This window comes from Anguilla rostrata, chromosome 1 (genome assembly GCF_018555375.3).
Source record: "Anguilla rostrata isolate EN2019 chromosome 1, ASM1855537v3, whole genome shotgun sequence".
NCBI lineage: Eukaryota > Metazoa > Chordata > Actinopteri > Anguilliformes > Anguillidae > Anguilla > Anguilla rostrata.
In genome coordinates, this window is record NC_057933.1 from 28,519,630 (window position 1) to 28,535,358 (window position 15,729).

The window sequence follows — 15,729 nt, forward strand, 5'->3', positions numbered from 1 at the left end:
CATTACATTACAGGCATTTGGCAGACGCTCTTATCCAGAGCGACGTACAACAAAGTGTATAACCATAGCCAGGAACAAGTATGACGAAAACCCTACAGAGAAGTACCGGTCCAAGTGCATGGAACAACCGCATAGTTCAACTTGGACCCTGAAGGTTAAACTGATTAACACTAAAACAACGAGAACGGCAACAACGCAGTCTATGGAAAAACTACAAGCAGTAGTTAAGACAGTTAATGCACCTAAGTCACCTACGAAACAGCTGCCTAGTTACAACCCTATGCTTACAATCATTTACAGGAGGGTAGGGAGGGATGGGGAGAGGTGCAGCCTGAAGAGGTGAGTCTTCAGTCGTCGCTTGAAATGGGTCAGTGTCTCAGCTGTTCTGACCTCCACGGGGAGGTCATTCCACCATTGTGGGGCCAGAACAGACAGGAGACATGTTCTGGAAGTGCAGGTGTGAAGAGGGGGAGGTGCCAGGCGTCCTGAGGTAGCAGAACGGAGGGATCTGGCTGGCATGTAGGGTTTGTGGTTAGGTTTGTGGAGGTATGCTGGGGCTGATCCCTTGACTGCCTGGTATGCTAGGACCAATGTTTTAAATTTGATGCGAGCTATAACAGGCAGCCAGTGGAGGGTAGTGAGCAGGGGAGTGACGTGGGAGTGTCTGGGGAGGTTGAAGACCAGACGAGCTGCAGCATTCTGAATGAGTTGCAGGGGTCTGGTGGCATATGCCGGTAGTCCAGCCAGAAGAGAGTTGCAGTAGTCCAGGCGGGATAGAACCACTGCTTGGACCAGGAGCTGGGTTGAGTAGGTGGTGAGAAAGGGGCGGATTCTCCGGATGTTATACAGGAAAAATCTGCATGCCCGGCTTACTGCTGCGATGTTCTTGGAGAGGGACAGCCTGTTGTCCATCACCACTCCGAGATTCTTGGCACAGGGTGATGATGTCACTAAGGTGTCCCCGAGGGAAATGGAAAAATCGAGGAGGGGAGAGGATAGAGCAGGAATAAAGATTAGCTCCGTCTTTCCCGGGTTCAGCTTCAGGTGGTGGTGATTGTCCATCCAGCTCTGGATGTCCCTCAGGCAAGCGGAGATGCGGGCAGGGACCTGTGTGTCCGATGGGGAGAAGGAGAGAAAGAGTTGCGTGTCGTCGGCATAGGAGTGATAGGACAAGCCATGGGCAGAGATTACAGGGCCAAGGGATCTGGTGTATAAGGAGAAGAGAAGGGGACCGAGGACTGAGCCCTGGGGAACTCCGGTGGTGAGGGGACGGGGTGGTGATACCTTACCCGCCCAGGCAACCTGGAAGGAACGGTCAGAGAGGTAAGACAAGGACTGTGCCACAGATCCCTGTTGCTGCCAGGGAGGACAGGAGGATAGAGTGCTCCACAGTGTCAAATGCAGCAGAGAGGTCTAGAACAATCAGGACAGAGGAGAGGGAGGCTGCTCGTGCGGCATGGAGTGACTCACTGACCGAGAGGAGTGCAGTCTCGGTCGAGTGGCCAGGCCTGAAGCCAGACTGGTGGGGGTCAAGCAGGTTGTTATAGCTAACATACTGTAGCCTAGTCAAGTCTAATTTGTTTTGATGAAATTGCTGATGTCTGGGGACATTCAATGTATCCAGTACATTTTTTTAAAATCATCAATGCTGCAATTTCTGCAATTGTACAAACTTGGCATAGTTAGCAGGTTAACATCGTCATAAAACTGAAGGAAACAGGTGTTTGGCGGAAGAAAATCATGTCACTATGTAAATGCATTTGTTTTCAGCTAAATGCTTCTTCTGGCAGCCCTCCAGTGTTTAAAGATGTTGAGAGTAGAGAGGTGGTATACCAGCAGTAATGAAATGAAAGCAAATAAAATCTATTTTATTTGTATAGTGCTTTTCACTGTGAACTGTCACAGAGATGCTAGACAGAGTAGCATAAAAAAGTAAAAGTAAAAGAGCAAAAACCAGACCTTAACACCCAAAAAGGAAGCACATGAGGTAAAAAAATGGTGGTGGTGGTGAGAAGAAACTCCCCAATGGGAAGAAATTTTGGGAGAAACCGGACTATGACAGGGAGCCCATCCTCCAATGACTGGGCCTGACGTAAATTAGTGGTTGAATGGAATGCAACAAATTATCTATCACAAATCTAGATGTATCACGGGAATGGAGATTCTTGTTATGCTGTGGAGTACCCAAAGTTACAAAAGTGGGTTGTCCACCATGTCAAAGAGAAGACATTATTTTTGAGAAAAGAAGGCTTATAAAAGAAAAAAACAAACAAATAATGAGCTACAGTATATTGTGAATATATTGTGTGCTCCTTTATACAGACACAATTGCATATAGAAAAACATTCTAACATCCCCCCCCCCCCCCCCAAAAAAAAAAAGTCAGTTTTTGCATCTCTGATAGTTGCATTAGTGGAGCTGCTCAGTGGCCAACAATAGAGTATTGTGGTTGTACTGGGCAGCTCCCAGGTATGAATGTGTATAAGTGTGAAGCAGGGCGTTCCTGCAAAAGAGCATCCGTGCTCAGTGAACCTACCCTGGGTAAATAAAGGTTAAATAAATAAAAATAAATAAAAAATTAGCATGCAACTTTTTAAAGTTTATCTCACTGAGGAAAAAAATGTGTATGTAAAATGGCTGCTTAAAAATCATAGCACATTAAGAATGTATCCTTCTTTCCTTCCTTCCCTCATCTTCTAGTGACCACGATGGGGCTAACCGCTGACAAGAAATGTTAAAAATGTCTAATAGACAAAGAAAGGATACATAATCTGTCATCACCTGCCTTCTTCAGTGAAGATGGTTTGATAGGCAAATACTATTTTTCTGTTTTGATACAAGGGAGCTTGTGTAGATGAACATTAACAAAAATAAACATCTGAAGTTTGATAAATGGCATTGGAATTTTGATTGGGTCCAAGTGCAACCAAAATTCACAGCCACCAAAAGAAAAGTATACCCAACAGGGAAATATAAGCTTTGTATATATCTTTGATATTATGGGGTTATTTCACATATTCTGGTTTGATACAGAGTGGAACGTAAGGAGAGGGCCGGTTGCTAGTTCAGGAAATATTCAGGGGGAAAAAAATCTCAAATCCCTTCAGTCTGTCTTTGAGGTGAACCTCCCTTTAATATTTTGGGCTGTGGTACTCATTGTCATCAGCATGGCCAAGGTGAAGTCACACACCAGCTAACATCTTGCCCACAAGGATTCTGGCAGATCAGAGGTCCCTGTAGATATAGCTCATTCTCTCTGTGTTGCACTTTGCCTGTGGCAATCAGAATATATGAGAGTTCAAATAGCAGAGTAAACACAAAATACCATCTGCCAACATTGATAGTGTCAAAGCAGCACCATATTTTAATCTGTTTCATGAAATCATTCCCCACCTCAGAGCTCGGAAGCTAAGGTGTTTTACTGGAAATGTATTGGCAGGTGGGAGGTTCAGGTGAGCATTTAATCCAATGACATCCTGCTGAACACAAGTCCTTGCTCTGAAAGGGTAAATATTTCCATGATACTGGATATGTTTATTTTTCTGAACCCAGTGGTTTTTAAAGATCAATACCCTCATATAATATTCATCACTCTGAATACTAAACACTAAGTTTTACTGTGTGCCAAACCTACATACATATTATAATTAATTTGATTGAACTTAATTATTATTACGGGGAAAAATAATCATGAATTAAATTGAATTAAAATGAATTAAAAACAAAATTTGTTATATCGACACGTGCCTTTGTTGGTTGATCATTCATCCAATGTTAAAAAGACAGAAGCATTACACCAGCTTGTTAGTGGAATATACAATTAATTACTCCAACGTAAAGAGAGAAGTGAACAGAACAAAGGGGACACAGAGTTAAAGAACAGAAAGGAAATAGGGAATACAAATACACCTGCATCTGAGGCATAACATCTCATGTCAACATGCAAGCATACTTTAAAGAAAATCATCAACTGCCAGACAATACATATATAAAGATGGGGCCGCCACTATAAAAAAATGTTATTGAATTTAAATTTAAATATAATCTTAAATGTCATTCTTAAAATGCGCACAGCGCACTTCAGGATTCATGCACAACCTTCACATGTGCAGTAACTTCACATAATCTGCAGGTAATTAAATTACATCAAGTGTAATCTTTACATAGCTATACAATCATATCCACTTCAATTTGGGATTTTACAAATAACAAATTGCTCAATTTATTTTCTGCATAAGCCACTATTTAAGATGCAATATGATGGGAACATTATTTTATAAATAATGCCCATGTGTTGCTTTGACAACCAGAGATGTGTTGGGTTATTTTTAAATTGATGTTGACTAGGAGTGTGAATAGAATTATGAATATAATTGGTTATTTGCATAATCACTTTTTCTTATCTTGTGAGAAAGAAGTATTTTTTGATGGGAATTGGGCATTGCTATAGGGGACAAACAAAGGAATTTGATCCTCTTTTTAATGTAGAATAGGAAAGCAAAAATAATAAAACATTTTCCAGGCATGGTACAATTTAAAACGTGTATTTGTAGAGCTGTGGAAAGAAGCTTGCTGAATGTCCATGCCCTAAGCAGGATGAGAACACTGAACATTTTTTTTACCCATCTAGTGCCCAAACAACACAAGTCAAAATGAAGATTTTTTGTATCTCCAAAAGTCATTACCACCGTGTATTTACTCCCATCCTGTGGACAATATGCAGTACTGTATTTCTGTCTGCTTTGTCGATCTTTCTGGGTCTTGTTCATTAGAAAAAAAAAATATTTTTGTTGTTGCATTTATCTACAGTGAAGTGGTTAATTTTTTATGGAAATTTTAATATATTACTGCAGGATGTGTAACATATAGCTTGAAAATGCTTGAATTATTTCATCAAAACTCTTGTAAGAATGAAATGATAGACACGTCTATGACTATAAAAATTATACCATATAGCACAGATTAAAAAAATAAATAAAATAATTAACAAAACAATTTTAGCCCAATATTACAACAAACAGTGCAATAGGGGGTTGTTTTATGGTTGCTCTTGTTAGTTCATGTTAATTATAAACAGTAGAGGGCAATGTTGCATTGCATGACTGACTCAAAACATGATTATACAGGCACACACAAACAGGATGTACATTGTGGTAAAAACACTATGCTTTTTATAATTTAAATTGTTCTATTATTCAATATCACCTGTAATGAACAGCATATCTATTGTGTTTTGATTCAGAAAATGATTTAATGTTCATCTCTCAATAACATTTTCCTGAATTCAGGGAGACTTATAAATTAAAATGAGGGTGTCACGGTGGTGCAGTGGGTAGCACTGTCGCCTCACAGCAAGAAGGTCGTGGGTTCGAATCTCGGCTTGGGGCCATTCTGTGTGGAGTTTGCATGTTCTCCCCATGTATGCTTGGGTTTCCTCCCACAGTCCAAAGATACGCAGGTAGGCCCACTCCAGTTTCCTCCCACAGTCCAAAAAATTAAATTGCCCATAGGTATGAGTGTGTGAGTGAATGGTGTGTGTGCCCTGCGATAGATTGGTGGCCTGTCCGGGGTGTATTCCTGCCTCTCGCTCAATGCACGCTGGGATAGGCTCCAGCACCCCCCGCGACCCTGCTCAGGATAAGCAGGTATATAGATAATGGATGGATGGTTAAAATGACTGCAAAATATTTCTGATTTATTCGATGACAACCAATCTCACAATACAGTGTAATTATCAAACAAAGGGAAAACACATGATAGCTGCTTGAATTTGTCACTCAAAGATGTGAACAAAGGCCAATATGGTAGGATTAAGTCTAAGACCTGTGTTAACACACGCTGAAACAGTTATGTCAATACAAGTGAATCAAATGGCATCCATGGCAACCCTAATTCAGTGTTTCCAGTCAGTTTCATGGCTACAAAATATTTGGTTAAGGACTCACCAAAAATTGTATACGACCCTTATTTTGACCCGTCATCTTGAACATGGTGTTCTACATACACATAACCCACAATCTTAGCACTAGATAGAGTGACAGGGGACTGACAACATCTTTATTACAACTGTAATTTTGTCATTAGGGTCAATCACAAGCTTTTTTCCATCCGATGTACTGAAAATGAATGTGGCATGGTCCAAACAGTCAGTAATATACAAACCAACCATTTTAACATCAGACTATAAGAACCATAATCTTGGGCTGCGCTTAGGGTACAGTACATGCAACTGAACAGGCAGTTCATGCATTGTATTTACTGTTGCCATTGACTTCATACAATTCAAATGAACTCCAGGCATATGTAAACAATAAAATGAAGAATGGAAGAATAATTTTGTACACACATTTATTTATTTTCACACAGTCACACTGGGGATAATATCCTGGTTTCACGGAATGGCTCAATGTGCCCTTTAAGCACAGAAAAGCTCACAAGACACTTTTGTGCCCCAAAAGAAAAGAAAAGCAATAAAACCATTGCCAGCATATCTGATCCTAAATCTGTCAGTGTTCTCCCTTTCATTTGCATGGCTTGTTTTGACTCTGGTTACCGTTCAGAGATTAAGGGAGTGCACTGTGGCCCTTGCGGTGGATTGGTGCTCTTGCTCTGTGATCTTGCACCCCCACTGCGTCGATAACTAGGCTCCAGAGGGATGTTAAATGTGCCACAGAAGCAATTAAATGCAGCGTTGAAGAAATAAAGTGCCGTCAAATCAATTCATTCACTCTCGGGTTTCTACAGTGTAGCATCAAGACAGAGCACATGATTGCAACTGTTAAGAATACTATTAACGGCTGTTTGTGAAGAAAATGTAACTAAGTTGTGTGTCAGAGTTAGGAATAAATGCTGATTGAGCCTCGGACCAGTATTTCCCTTCTATACATCAGTGAGAAAATGCTGCACAGCTTCACTGATCATTAACCAAACTGGATGGGTTTGTATCATGTTCCGTGTTCGTCCTCAGCCCATCCAAAAATGTAAAGATCAGTGGGCCTGTGCTGCAGGTTCTGCCTTGCTTCTTCTGCCATAAACATTTTAATGGTCTACTCTGGGTATCTGGGTCCAATTTCAGACATGAAATAAGAATTCTGGCTATTTAGAAGGTACTGTATAGGAATACTTTGTCACATTTGGATTTTTACCGTTTCAAATAGAAGTTTTCCTTCATATTAAAGGGTAAATGCCATAAAACAATACTACTCCTACACTCAAAAACAGAAGAAAAATGGTGGTACAAGGGAGCCGCTTTACATTTCTTTCAGTTTACTAGGCAGATTAAATGGGACAAACTAAATTCACATGGAAGACATTATCATCATTACAGAGTGTATTTACTGCCACCATTTAGGTTAAGGGGTAAAACAGCAATGCTCAACTCAGGATTTAAAACTGCAGCCCTTGGGTTCTTAGTCCTGCTCCTTCACCACTACCCTAAATCATTACGGTAAAATACTAATCGTGGCTGTGCTTAGTAGTTAATGTTCGTTTGTCATGAATAGAACTGTACTACCTGAAGCAGCACCACATCCACAAATAAAATGAAATACAACTCGTCATCAGGCTTTTCAGTCCCAGCTTGTTGGCGACACGTGAAGCCCTTCCCATCCATTCAAAAAATAGAAGCACCAATCTGCGCGTCTATTCCGTCTCAACGACACGTCTGCGCGTCTCGCCTAGCCTTGGAAGTGGCGCGAGGCTTCGGGTTCCTTATCATCGGCGGCCGCCGTCTTTCGCCCCCTCGTAGTGATTACAGCGCGGCGCCTGCTTTTAGCCTGCACCGCCCGCCTCGACCGAGCGATACGCGCCGGCCGTTGGCACGTGCCCAGCTTCCTCACGTGGGCAAAAGACCGTTTCCGCCGCGCGCGTTCCGCACATGAAAGCTCGGAGGCAGGATGCACAGATCAACAGCTGCGCAGCAAATTACGGTCGAGAGCCGGCCGTCGAGCTGGCGCTCATAAACAACTGCGCCACGGGAGGGGGCGCGGGGAGGTGAGGCAAGAAAACAGAAAGCCCTTTTCCTTGTAATTTTCTGCTTTCACGATCTGGAAAAGGCAAGCTGGGCAAATATAAATATATATTTTTAACATTGCAACTATAAACACTGCAATCATACCCATCCATTTGTTTCATTCATAAACTGTGTGTGCATGCACGTGTGTGCGTGCGTGTGTGTGCATGTGTGTGTATGTGTGTTTGCACATATGTAGCCTATATGTTTAATGGTTTAATATTATATATTTATGTGGACATTGTGTGTATAGGCACCATGTGCACTTTTTATTAATGTCATCTCGAATAAAAATTCCATTGGTCATGATAGATGGTGAAGAGAGGATATTACTGGTACCAGAGCTGTAACAGACTGAAACCTTATGGCTCCTTCCGCTTATGCCTTTTCATTACAGTAGGTAATTCTTGCCTTCATCTAGCACAAAAAGCCATGACTCAGCGACAAAATTGGCTTTGTTTTCCTAGGGCTAGTATGCATTTAACCAGTCTAGGGTTCTCTGGGTTCCTGCAACATCAGTTCCTTCCAGAAATGCAGCAGGTGCCCACCAGCTACAGCATGTCTTCAGTAATATGTCTGTTCTCTGTGCGGCCTTTTGTGTGAAAATGCTCTGGTTGCAGGGAGCAGCACTGGAGGAGTCCATGTGTTTCAGCTGCAGAGCTTCTTGCTGCGGACAACAGCAACTCAATGGAGATGACTGCTGACTCCAAAATGAGCAGAAACTGAGACAAAATAATGCTGAAAATGTGTTCTTACACCATTGAGGAAAAGGCAATTATTGTCTTAATCTTTATACTGTCATGTTATGCATGACCTACTTGCAAATATAAGGCTGAGGTGGTTCCAATGGTAATACAGGTTTGTGATAATGCAAAAAAAGAAGGAAAATCAATGAATTCATTTGAAGGGCCATATAGAGCTCTGAAGCAGGGACATGCCCACTTGAATTATATAGGTAGGTCAATACACACTCACCAACTCTGTCACTGCATTGAGAGAAACCATTGTGAATCAAAGCATGTTCCCATTCTCCATATATAACAGAAAGTCTAGAAAATCTGATTATTCATATAAAAATATGTATATATTCAGGAATTATTTCCATACTCTGGCAATAAGATTTTAATTCCTGCATTATTCCTTGCCAAGTTTCTGGAAAATTATAATCAGAGCTAGGTAGCCATTGTGTAGCTTTATCTTTATTGCTATTCCAGGGCAGCCAGAAGCAATCTCCTGTCAGATATAACAACTAATAAATAAGGCCTTAATGTGCTTTTCTCATAATCATTTCCCTTCACGGAAGGGGCCACAGAGTTTTAAAAATATCCCGTTTAGCGCAGGTGGATAAACAGGACCTCATGGTGGGAAAAAATCTGACACACACTACGTTGGAACCTGTGCCATTTTTAGAAAAGTGGCCAGAAATTACTGCGTCGCATCCCTCATGACGCATTTTTCTGTTTCAGTGGTCGGGGAAAGGCAACGAGAATCTTATTTTGCGACTCGTGGTACCAATAATGGTAAGGTACAAGAAAACCTAAAGAACAGACCCTTTAAAATATGTTTTTTAAAAATTCTGGTTCCCCTAAAGAAACTAATTTTATAGCTGTGCCGAGCATGGGAACATAAATAAATAGGCTTATATATGATCAAAACATCTATTTTTTAACTCTTTTAACAGGACTGTTATTTGGACCCAAGCCACTGAGGAAAATTAGCATGCTGTTTGGACTGAGAAACACAGGAAGGGAAAAATTTACCAGCCAATGGGCTCTCAGCTTGCGACATGAGCTGGTATGTGTCATGTTGCCTAACTCTCAGTGGTTTAAAATCTTAGGGAAAACCTTGGTTGGAAAGTGTCTTTTTCGCTGACCAGGGGAAATGTTTTATTGATTGATTTCAAGTCTATAGGAATAGGCTTTTTAAACATATTAAGCAAGCCTAACTCAAGGACATGGTAGCTGTGCCCCACCAGGTCAAACCTGTGCAATTCTAGATCTCTGTTTTCTTTTTACCCACCAATCTGCACAGCTGTTATGGGGAATACCAATGTGGTGCTACTACTTGCAGGAGAGGAAATTATCCACCTCACCACTGACCTTTATAAAAACCAGTACAAAACCAGTGACCACTTGGTGATGGGTCCGTCTTTCTGGATCCCAGGACTGCATCTACCCAGAATTAGCTCTCTCTTTCCGAGCACTATCTATATGAGTTTCACATTTTGTAATACTCTGGTCTTCAGCAACTTACTTATTAATATTAAAGCTCTTTACTATTGAGTTGTATTCATGTTTCCCTTACACTATGGCACTTATGTGTGACAACATGTTTGAACTGCACTGTGAAATATACAATGACACATTTTTCAATGGGGCATTGGAACATCTACTAAATAATAAAATGTAAAACCTTAACAATTCACAATACTTGCCATTACCTATGCCTCATATTTGTTATAGTTGTTACGAGCCCCAATGAACACTTATGACAAGCTTATAAAGATTTTATGAGGGCACTGTTAACTGAAACTTAACATATGACCATAAACCATAAATAACTGTAAATGCCCCCAAAAAGGCTGATTGTGTACAGTATGTGAAACGTGAGGAGTTCCTAAACCATCCTTTATGAGATAATTACAATAAATGTTAGCTTTACTGAATATTTTTTTAGCATGTGTAAATCTGGGTCAAGAAATCGATGACGTGTACATAAATACCACTCTCGTGCACTGTTCTCATCTTTATGTAAACTGAAATGCAAGGTGACCTTGTTTTTCTTTCCAAGGCCCTAACAATGCCTATTCTCTTTCGGGAGGGAATTACGCACATCCTTTCCATGCATCCACAAGCACAGCTAATCAAGCAGCAGTAATAATGATAACAGTACTTACAGTATACACACAGTCCTCAGCTTACCAATTTACCTTAATTTAGCATTTACTTTTTCTGAAAAAAACAAACTGGATTGTGCTGTTTGTGGAATTTCTGTGAAAATCGTTTTTTGTGATCTTAAAATTCCATTCCATGGCCATCACTGTGATTACGAATGCTTGCAATCAAACGTGATTACAATGCTCTAAATCTATTCAAAAGAAGACAATGTACTATATTTTAATGATCTAAGCGCACAGTCTAAAGTGCATGGCGCAAGTGCATTTAGGGCGTGTCCAAATCCACTTTTGCTAGTTTAACGGAGGATAATCTGAGCGCAAAGTAAGGCGCATGGTTCAAAGGGGTTGTACTTAGTCTCTTAATTAATCATAGGTGTGTTCTGGGCGTAACATGAAATAAACCAATCAGAGTGTCGTCTCTCACTCCCTTTAAAAGCCAGGTGCGCTTGCACCTCGGCTGATTGCTACTATAATGGTGGATTCGCCAAGTAGTAGGAAAGAACGCTGATAAATAAAGAATTCTGCTAAATATTATGACTAACCATTATGACATGTATTTTTTTAAAATATTACGCGTTGTGTACCCGCCTATGTAGGCGCATATCACTGTCTTAATAATGCGCCCTTAAAATAACCGTAAAATACTGCGCCATTGACTTAAGACCCGGTTTTTGTCGGTCAATTGCGCAATCGCTTTCCCCTGCCTCAAGATAGCAATGCGCCAACAATGCGCCTGACCACACCTCATTTTAAGACCAACAAGCCCACGGTCGCTCAGATGGGTGCAAGTACATTTGCTATTTAAACAACGTGGTCGGTGGACGGGAAAATGACAACTGCATCGGTCTGAAACTAGCAAAGACACTTGCGCTTTGCGCTGGGTGTAAGATAGAGCCCAATATGTTTGTTTTCTTATGTTTGGTTATATTTCAAAATATAATGCAGTAATAATACAACCAATAAGCTAGTTTTAGTTAAGAAAATGTTTCACGAATTTGAAGAGACTGAAAAATAAATATAATAAATATATATTTTTACTATTATATATACACTCACTGGCCACTTCATTGGGTACACCTGTTTAACTGCAAACTGCACCCATTAACGCAAATATCTAATCAGCCAATCTCATGGCAGCAACTCAATGCATTTAGGCATGTAGACATGGTCAAGATGATCTGCTGAATTTCAAACCAAGCATCAGAATGGGAAAGAAAGGTGATTTAAGTGACTTTGAACATGGTATGGTTGTTGGTGCCAGACAGGTTTGAGTATTTCAGAAACTGCTGATCTACTGGGATTTTCACACACAACCATCTCTAGGGTTTACAGAGAATGATCCGAAAAAGAGAAAATATCCAGTGAGCGTTAGTTCTCTGGGCGAAAATGCCTTGTTGATGGCAGAGGTCAGAGGAAAATGGCCAGACTGGTTCGAGCTGATAGAAAGGCAACAGTAACTCAAATAACCACTCGTTACAACCAAGGTATGTAGAAGAGCATCTCTGAATGCACATCACATCCAACCTTGAAGCAGATGGGCTACAGCAGCAGAAGACCACACCGGGTGCCACTCCTGTCACCTAATGAAGTGGCCAGTGAGTGTAAATATATATATATATATATATATATATATATATATATATATATATATATATTCATAAACAGTAGCAAAATGAAAATAATTGTTCATTTTTTTCTAAGAAGTAAGTCTATACTATTGCTATCTCAAGCCCAACATGACTGCACGTCAGTTCCAACTAGACAGTGAATGTATGAACATTACCCCCAAAGTTCCAGCACTTCTACCGTCCCTGTCCTCTTTCCATCTTCTGAAGCTCTTGTTGGACCTCATCATAAGCTTGGCACCATTGATTAGAGGCCAAACACAGTCTGTGTTATATATAAAATATGGCAACTCTAACCTTGTGTGCAATTACAATTTTAGCGCCAATACTTTCCACAGATGAACACACCCTGCCACAATAATAGGGGACAGGACTATTAAAAAAAGTAGAATGAGGTCATGCAACCACAGCAGTGATTTGAATCACTCTGGGTAAATCAAAGAGAGCTGTGATTGCTGACTAAGACTAACAGGGAGTCTCACTGTAAATGCCTCATCTTGTTCAACTGAACTATTATAGCCTGAATTCAACCAACGCTTGTCTGTAATTTTTACTTTCAAACTTGAACAAACATGGTTCGTTGAGTAGAGGAAACATTAACATGTTCTTGCGTAAACTTAATGGAGATACTACTGAGCATCAACCCAACAAACCTCTGTCCCCGGTCTTAAACCCACTGTACCCTAGCAGAACAGAACCAATTGTGTTCGGCCCTGTGGACTTCTCCACAGTTGGCTAATTATACGGGCTAAACTCAAACTAGCAATCTCAATGCTACCGGCCTTTTCCGACTGAGCCATTGAGTCCGTGTTTCAGTATTTTCTGGGAAGGTCTTGGAACGCTACAGTAGCTAAAGTATACAGATAAGATTGCCATCTATTATGTCCTTTTTTAATGCACAAGCCTTAGCTGGTGACATGGAAGTCGTTTTTTGGGAAACCTCAGAGGTCAGCAGGCAGCAGGGCAGGAGAGCTGGGCCCAGTTCCACTTCGTCAGTTTATGTGTCTGTTCCAGAATCAACCCTTCACCGCGTCAGATCCAAAACCCAGCACCACCCTGTTGACCACCGTTCACCCTGTCTTCTTTAGGCGTGCGGCACCCGCAGCATGTGCTTCCCCTCCATGGGTGTGAAATGAAAGACACATCTCAAAATCTCCAAGGCTTGTAGCAACTGAGTGCTTGCATGATGGTAAAAGCTAAATGCACCATGTGCTAAATCTGTGAACCACTACGTGCAAAATATAACATGGAAATAATCCATAAACCAAACTAGCAAACAAATTCTGAGGATGGAAGGCAAACTGAGATGCTCAGACATAACAGTCTGGACACCCAGATAAATATAGACAGCATACCGAGTATTATTTTATTGACATTGCACACAACTTTTTTTTTTTTATTGGACAAAGAGTGTTCTTTTATGTACACGTGATCTGTTGGCATCAGGCAGTAAAGACTTCAGCTTTGGCATGTATGGCTTGGAAGTGATCAACATTTGCTTTGAACTTTAATGTTTATGAAGAAAAAATAAACACATAATTTGTAAGTAAAGCTAAGGACCGATGTTTATTGAACCCAGGTCAATGTATTGAAGACTGCACATTTTGAATGTGATGAAAATGATACTCCGCTTGGTTCTTTCATCTGGAAATAACATACAGCTTCTTTCTCATTTAGCTTTTTATTTGCTTTTGCTTTACTTTATTCTCCAAAAGCAACTGTTTTGCGGTTACCTTACTCTTCCACGTCTCCACAACCATTTTTCAGTTCTAGAGAGTGACCATTTCAATGTCACATAAAAACACAAATCTATTCATTCATTTTGTTCTTGAACGTTCTGGTGACATGTTCCATTATGTACTACACACTGCCCCCTATAGGTCACCAGTCACTTTGCAGACTGTGTGCCTGCTAAGCCTGAGATTCCATATTATTGCACACAACCATTCTGCAGTCACTCTGCCTTCCAGTCAGTATTTACATACAAGCCTTCGTTTCTATGTAAATAAAGAGGCTTTATTTAACTGTGGCACAGACATGTATAGAACCAACTGCAATTTTTTTTCCATTGTCTAATCTGTCAGACCATGACATCTGGTAATATGATTTTATGACAAAACTTTCATATGTAGCTCAATGGAGCTGTAAAAACATGGACACTGTTGCTATAAACTGAAATTCCCTTCTCTATTCATTTTAGTTATCTAACTTATCTAGCAGACTTTTTTTAGCTGAAGGAATTCCAAACTTTGGAGAAGAAAAAAAGAAGAAACTAACATTACTGCAGTCCTATAGAGCAATGAAATACTTATAAAATATACATTTTAAATAGTTTTAAAAAGGAGTCAAGAATGAACAAGGTCTAGAATATGGGTGTGATAAGAATGGTGAACTCAGGTTCATTCTGGGAGAAAAAGTGACATCATGATTGCACAAAAGTGTTGCCCAGGCCAGAATGCATGCCATAATTTAATTTTCAGCTGAGGTTAGTGGAATTTTGCAAACTACCAAACCCCCAAGAGGCATAACATATTGGAGAAATTACGTAAGGCACCTGTTTGCCTATCATTTGCTGTGCAACCCAAAGTACTAACTTAGGATCTGTCATCTCCACATAGCAGCCAATGATTTGCCACAGCCGGTTTCAAGTTAAAACAGGCTGTAGAGGCCATGTTTGTGTACAACATTCAGAAAGAGCATACCTTATGATGCCTGGTTTGTCTCATCACATTTGACTCTGACATTCTTGTTTCGGCAAAGTGACTGAACCAAGAACGATAATAGCGGGTGAAAGTATAGCTTGCTCTTTTTGACAGTGGCATAACAGAGAGGGAGAAAATATGCCAAGAATATAATTTGTTTAATTTCAATGGTGCAAACCACTTACGCCCAACCCATTGACAGGGTATAAATGAGGGAATATCTTCTTAAACCACAAAAAATGTGACTCAAAGTAGCTACAGATATAAAATAGAAATGCTATTTTAAAACACCACAATTACCGATATGTTTAATTTGTCTAACAGCTTGATTGCGATCCAAAATGCCTTCCAAGGCTTAACACAGATGGATTTTTCAACGGAAAACTGGAATTTTCTGTCTAAAAGATTTAAGGGAATGCTGACTTAAATACTCAAAAGTACATGTTTGCAGTAGTATTTTAAACTACTTCTTGCACTCTGTACTTCTATCCAATT